Below are 7,981 nucleotides of genomic sequence, written 5' to 3'. Positions count from 1 at the left end.
AAGGGCTGTTCTTAGGCCCAAGGCGAAGCCAATCGTTCATTCTATTTATTCCACGTTGCTATGCTAAACAAATCATTGGCATGTAGCTAGATAACAGATGTTCAATGATGACGAGAGACAAGAACTTCAATAAATAATGATTGAATAAATATTTTATAAACAGCCAACAAGAACTTCAGCAAATAATGATTTAATAAATAATGTATAAATTGGCAACAAACAGTCAATAMGTCAATAAGATAGTTATTGATGATAGCTAGTCTAAAGTTACTTATCCTTTGCTAGCTAGCTAGCTAACTAACGCRAACACAGAATCACCTGTATGAATATTGCAATCCTTTTATTTTATTCCTTTAGTGTTTTATTTTAATTTGTATTTTTTTTTTTTTACACTGCATCATTGGGAAGGACTCGTAAGCAAGCATTTCACGGTAAAGTCTACACCAGTTTATTCCGCGCATGTGAGAAATAAAATGTAATAAAAAATGTTTAAAAGCTGTCAGTCTCGTCACATTCATATGCATGGCGCGGGTGGAGAGCTCAACAGCAAAAAAACTGCAATATTGTACAGGTTGGTGTATATTAACCCCCGCTGTACCAAACGTCTTGCTAGACAAGAAGCATGTGGAAATAATGTCTAGATGCTTTTTTCCCGGGGGGGAGATTAAAGGCCCAATGCAGCTGTTTTTAATCAATATCAAATCATTTCTGGATAACAATTAWGTACCCTTACTGCAATAGATTTTAAAAGTGCAAAAATAGCTTTTTTTAGCAAAAAACTTTCTCAATCAAGAATTTTTCTACGACTGACTGGGAGTGGTCTGAGTGGGGAGGGGKAAACTGACAACTAGCTGTTACTGGCAGAGAGGTTTGGAACGCTCTTTGTTATTGGTCTATTAACCAAGTTAGCGCATTGTGATATCACCATGGAAAGCCGAAACTCCTGCCCATGCAAACCTGCTGATTATAAGGTCCTGTGTAGATTGTTTTCAACCAGCAATTATCAGGAAATAACACTGATAATTTTTTCCCCTTTACTTTATGTTTATGAATGCTTGGCTGGGCTGCGGGACAGTGGATGTGTGTTGATACTCRAAATGTAATTATGGTATTATGGCATCATGGCATTTTGCATGGATTATCGTAAATAACTAACAGCTATCAACCAATCAGCATCCAAACAACCCGTTTTATAATTCTGCTTATAATTTCCGACATTTTGGTAGGCTATTTGTTTGTCAACTTGTCTATTATTAGATGCATGCAGCTTTTCTTCTCTGTCATTACTTGTTGCCATAGAAGACTAAATAAACCCTTACCTACCAGAAAATTGTCATATATCGATAGAATGAAGGCTTAGATTTAGTTGAAATCCGTAAAGTTGGTTTTCTTTTTCCTCTTTCATCTCTGCTTCTCTTGCGCAGCAAAGACATTTAGGGACCAGGAAGAAAATGCAATAAAAATGTCCACCTTTAATTCCAAYTTACAGACGGTCCCTAACCGTGTATTTATTCTCTCAAGATGCTGAAAGAAAGAAATCTATTTCTCCACTCCTTTTCCTGAGTAAACATTTATGTTTGGTGTGTCATTTTACTGCCAGAAATGCTTAATTATGCTGGAGTTAATATTAGACTATGTGAGAMGTTATAAACCTACAGTCAGTGTCCAGATTTAAGTTTGRCTACTATTCCATTTAACCCATCTGAACAGTATAGTTCCGAATATAGTTCCCAAGTCCCCATCTTGTGACTGTCGAATTTGTATAGCGTTTCACAATCATCCATAACATAGCCACTGCTATCATCCTTTTTTTTATACGATTTTATTTTATATTTTACAAACTATACAAAACATACACGTACAAACGACTACATCATACAAACACTACATCACACCTACCCAGACACACTAGCCCCAAACCCTATCTCCAGTACACTTTCTGCCACAAACGGCATGATTTTGTTTCTCTCCGTCACCCTCAATCTTTCAATTTTTAGATAATAAAGCATTTGACATTTCCATTGCATGAATGAAGGAGRATTGACTGATTTCCACTTTTTTTGTATGTTTTTTGAAGATAATTGATGAGAAGAGTATTGTCCAACCCATCAGGTATCTCATTGCACTCTCATATGTCATGTTTTGAAAWATACAGACAGGCAAATTAAAAGCACATTTACATTTCAATACTTCTGACATCAATCTTTGCAACTCCACCCATAACTTTAGAATTTTGTAACATTTCCAGGAGGCATGACTTATTGAGTCATTAGTAGTTTTACACTTCAGACACGACTCTGCCGTTGTGAATTTTGTCTCTTGTATAATAAATTCTATACATAAATGTATACTAGATTAAGTGTAMATTTTTGTTAACTGTATATCAGTACTTTTTCAATATTTTTTCTAATAGTTTATATTTTTTTCTCAGAGATGATCAATTGTGTAGGCTCTCTGGAAGGTTTTGTACAGCTTATGAATATCCTTTTCTGACTCAAAACAGATTCTCTCAAAATTGCTCAAGAGTTCAAATCAAAATGTTGTGATAAAACTTTTAAGTTGGATGTATTTGAAAATATCTACATTTGTCAAACCAAATTGTATTTTTAAAGCTATCATGGAAATACAGTAAATGTATTTCTTATAACCAAGTCATTTACGGTTTCTATGCCTTTCGTTTTCCATGTGAGCCAATTTATCGATGAATTTCTGAAAAGCTATCCAAGGATTGTTCCATAAGGTTGTGTTTTTAGGGAGTGATATTGGCTCTGCTATCATCCTCTTTTACCATCTTTCCCAAACATTAGACTACTGTTCTGGCCCTCCTTTGTATTTATTTTCAACTCTCCATTTCACAGCTTTTCTCTTACTGAATTAAACTCTGACATCGTCCTTTTAGCCTCAGAGGATAGCCTTGAACTTTTTCTTCCCAAAAGCATTTGGCAATTGCCGTGTATTTGGCACGCTACAGTTAGGCCCTAAAGCTTAGGCTACGCACTAACGGCAGATATAAATAATGGAGAAAAAAAATCTCAACGTAGCCTATAGATATGAATTGCACAGGAATTATACATTTATRGATATTGTATGCATTGCTTTCTCCTTATTAAACCCAATATTTACTGACCCTAAACCCACCCACCCCGCGGATATAGGATATAACCGCGGGGAATGCGAGTTATGAGTCAACCCGCCATCACTAGTGAAAGTACCTCTTTCAGGCAACATGGCCCCTCACTTATCATGGCAGTAGATAGCTAATAATGGCTCTGTATGTCACTGTGTACCCCTGGTCATCTCGCTTTCTCTGATTTTATTAGGCCTTGCCTGAGGTGGTCGCAGTGGAGTTAATCAGGGAGGGTTATATGTCAGAGGTTATCCGGGATCACGTATGAGCTGAACAACCTACTGTACCGTTTTGGGAGTCAGTATTGTTCTCTGAAACAGAATGGCTAGCTAACATGCTAACCTTARCTGTATGTATTGTCTCATTGGTTGGAGATGGATATAATATGTTATGACTGTTTGCATTAAAGTGATAGTTCACTCTAAAGTTCAGCTTGTTTTCAGACCTTAAAGCGGCAATGTATAGAAATCCCTCTGTTATTACCTGGTTGCTAAAATGATTGCCTAATTTCAGTTTATGTGACAAAGCAAACAATGTAGAGGATAATTGTAACATCTAAACCACTGTGAACTATATACTGAACAAAAATAGAAATGCACCCACTGGGGAGCCAGGCCCAGCCAATCAAAATAAGTTTTTCCCCACAAAAGGGATTCATTATTGTCACGGATACCCCCGGTACTGCTGCTCATTCTGTTCACCAGTTCCCAGAGGTCTACGTCACTGGCTTTCTAGGCTTCACTGAACGGGATTCATTATCATCAACCCCGGACTGTCTTGTCTGATTACACACACCTAGTTCCCATTTCCCATGATTAGTATGTTATATATGTGCCCTCTGTCTTTGTCGGTTATTGTTCCCATGTCCGTTGGTCGTGTGAGTACCTATGCGTTGGKGCAGCTATTATGCGTTGGTGCAGCTATTATGCTGCGTGCTTCATATATTGTGTATCTGGGTATCGTCCCATGTCGTTCAACAAGGTTTACCCTCGCTCTTGTGTTTGGGTACAGCCCAGTGTTTTTGTATACACGTTAGTTTTGGGTGTATTAAAAACCCCTATTGTGTATTCCTGCGCCTGTTTCCAAATCCTTTATACCAGCGTAACAATTATAGACAGAAATACTCCTCGGTTTCATCAGCTGTCCAGGTAGCTGGTCTCAGACCATCCCGCAGATGAAGAAGCCGGATGTGGAGGTCCTGGGCTGGCGTGGTTACACATGGTCTGTGGTTGTGAAGCTGGTTGGACGTACTGCCATATTCTTTAAAACAATGTTGGAAGCGGCTTATGGTAGAGAAATTAACAGTCAAATCTCTGGCAACAGCTCTGGTGGATATTCTGACAAAACTGCATATTTTAAAGCAGCCTTTTATTGTCCCAAGCACAAAGTGCACCTGTGTAATGATCATGCTGTTTAATCAGCTTTTTGATATGCCACACCTGTCAGGYGGATGGATTATCTTAGAAAAGGAGAAATGCTCACTAACAGGGATGTTAACAAATTGGGCACAACATTTGAGAGAAATAAGCTTTTTGTGTGTATGGAATATTTCTGTGATTTTTTTATTTCAGCGCATRAAACATGGGACCAACACTTTACATGTGTTTATATTTTTGTTCAGTTAAATTACCATTGGGGTACAATTAGGACTACAATAATGGTGTCTCAGTTGATCTAATCTGCTGTTCCAGTTTACCAAATGCGAACTGAAAATATGTACACAAATGGGTATGTCATGCCTCCTGTGAATATGATATCAAACATTTGTTTTTTGTGTGTGATTAGGAAACATCTTAAGGATTTCAGAAATGTTTCATGTGTTGAGATAATATTTTGGATAGATGTCGAAAGAGGTCACAGAAGACAGAAATGCAAAAGATGTCCCACTTATTCCGATATCATCCTACATCATCGGAGGTCGTTCCACACACTATTAATAGGCATTTTGCCACCTGACTGAGGAAACAAAATAKATCTCTGTCACCTGTTTTTCCGCAAGGATCATTAACCTTTTGTCGGATGGCATGCTTTGACGCTGCATGTTGTCTCGGCTGTTTTGGAAGTACTCCCAGTTTCCCACTCTGTTTTTCTACACGGTCAATGACCCATCGAGAAGGTGTGCTTTATTTCTCACTTTGAAGAGGTTATGTGACAATGAGGAGAAGAGATACATAATTACTGACATGGACTGAGGTCTTCTCGAGGTAGGGACTGCAGATCATTGCGGTCAGTCTTCTGTCCGAGAGTGTGTGTGTTTGAGTGAGAGAGAGAAAGGACAGAAGAGGCCGATGGAAGTCACATGCCTAATTTACTGAAGTTAATTCTTAATGTAGCACCAGTGCAGAACGTCATCTGACATGACACACACACACACACACACACACACACACACACACACACACACAGTATTACCCTGAGAGTGACAGTGCCAACCTCTGTCGGATGTCCTTTCTCTCTTTACGACCGCCTCATTAAAAGATGAAAGCGCTTAGGAGCTTCCTGTTGCATGCTGGGAAGTACCTCATTGTGACAGACAGCTGCAAGTTCAGATATCAGTGTTATGACAACTGGTGTACTGTGTAACATAGCTTACACTTTTCATTTAAGCTTTGTTGAGATTCTTCTGTAAAAGAAGAAAAGTACTGCTACGAAGGGGACTTTTCAGAGATGGACAAATATGGCAGGACAATTGTCACTCGCTCGGTGAAAAACATTCCTTGGTGTGTACAGTAACAATCTCAGGTTTCATTGAGGGAGTGGAAAATGTTGCTCAATGTGGTAGTAAATACTCACAGCGCACATGCTCAGGAACTCACATGCTCAGAAAGCGAGATATACAGACAAAAGAAGACAAACATGTTGGGACAGTACAATAACCCAGCCATGCATATTCCCCACGCAGAGACCCACCATGGAAGCATGTGTGTACATGTGCACTGAAGTGTGTTCCATGTAAGTATAAACACATATACACATGTGGGGCATTGTCCCCAACCTGTTTTTCTTTCATCATTCATGTGTGTTTACAATCTCCTCTCTGGCAACCAAAAAAAATCCCCACCACTCACAGCACAGGTTAGTTACAACACCTGTCTGAGTTTGGTGCTAGAAAGCAGGCAATGCCAAGGCTGTGTTGATATGGCCAGAGAGGCACAGAGGTCATTCTGTTGATCAGATATAAATGTGTTTCATGCTTTTTTAGCTAGCAGTGACATAGCTAGTTGTTTTGTGAAGCGCAGGCGGCATCTGCTCAACTCTTCCCACGCAGTTAAGCTTGGGGAGGGTGGTGGGGGTGGGGGTGAGGGGGGTAATGGAGACACTACTTTGTTATGAGGCCCTGTGTGTGCGCTTGCGAAGCAAYGGGTTCAGGCGGGTGCTTGTGTTCCCTGCTCTGAACTCCTGCACCCTTTAGCGAATGAGAGCGAGTGAGAGAGGGAGGGAGAGAAAGAGGGTGAGTGAGTAAGATAACATGCACCGTTTGACCTTGCTGCCAACAGAGTGGAAAACTGTGCTGTTGTGCCCCTCCATCTGTGATACGTCCCACACCAGGCCTCTAGCCTCATTTGCATTGAKGTGACAACAACACCCATCCCCTCCCGAATTGAAACCCCCTCACCTGTGATAAGGAAGGGAGAGCTTGTGCCAGGTGTATCTCCAGAGCAGGAGAAGTCATCCTCTGTGCTCCCCAATAGGAAAGTGTTATTATGCTTTGTGTGCCAATCGCTACGATTACAACATGTTTCCCGCAATATCAAACCAGAACAGGGTTCACTTTGAGAAATACCACCCACCTCTAAGAGAACTATGCAGGCAGTGGGCGGCATTTACTAAGACAAGCATTTGGCCCGCAGGCCGGTAGTTTGAGACCCCTTAATCTACGGCTAAGGCTTGCTAWCTCTGGATCTCGTGTCTCCAGGTTGGTGAAGTTATAACGATGACATGAGTGCCTTTGTATTCAGAACAATTCTTCAACCAATGAGATTTTAGTTAGACGGTTAAGCAAGCTAGCGTTGCTAATAATACGTTATTTGTGATGCTTACAGTTGAAGTCGGAAGTTTACATACACCTTAGCMAAATACATTTCAACTCAGTTTTTCACATTTCCTGACATTTAATCCTAGTAAAAATTCCCTGTCTTAGGTCAGCTAGGACCACCACTTTATTTTAACAATGTGAAATGTCAGAATAATAGTAGTAATAGTAGTATTAATATGAGATAATAGATTCTGTTTCCCTTTTTTTCTTATTGTTAGTAATGATATATTTCAGCTTTTATTTCTTTCATCACATTCCCAGTGGGTCAGAAGTTTACATGCACTCAATTAGTATTTGGTAGCATTTCCTTTAAAATTGTTTGACTTGGGTCAAATGTTTCAGGTAGCCTTCCACAAGCTTCCCACAATAAGTTGGGTGMATTTTGGCCCATTCCTCCTGACAGAGCTGGTGTAACTGAGGCAGGTTTGTAGCCCTCCTTGCTCGCACACACTTTTTCAGTTCTGCCCACACATTTTCTATAGGAATGAGGTTAGGGCTTTGTGATGGCCACTCCAATACCTTGACTTTGTTGTCCTTAAGCAGTTTTGCCACAACTTTGGAAGTATGCTTGGGGTCATTGTCCATTTGGAAGACCCATTTGCGACCAAGCTTTAACTTCCTGATTGATGTCTTGAGATGTTGCTTCAATATATCCACATAATTTTCCTACCTCATGATGCCATCTATTTTGTGAAGTGCACCAGTCCCTCCTGCAGCAAAGCACCCCCACAACATGATGCTNATGATGCCATCTATTTTGTGAAGTGCACCAGTCCCTCCTGCAGCAAAGCACCCCCACAACATGATGCTGCCACCCC

Source organism: Salvelinus sp. IW2-2015, linkage group LG1 (assembly GCF_002910315.2).
Source record: "Salvelinus sp. IW2-2015 linkage group LG1, ASM291031v2, whole genome shotgun sequence".
NCBI lineage: Eukaryota > Metazoa > Chordata > Actinopteri > Salmoniformes > Salmonidae > Salvelinus > Salvelinus sp. IW2-2015.
This window is presented reverse-complemented; position numbering follows the sequence as displayed.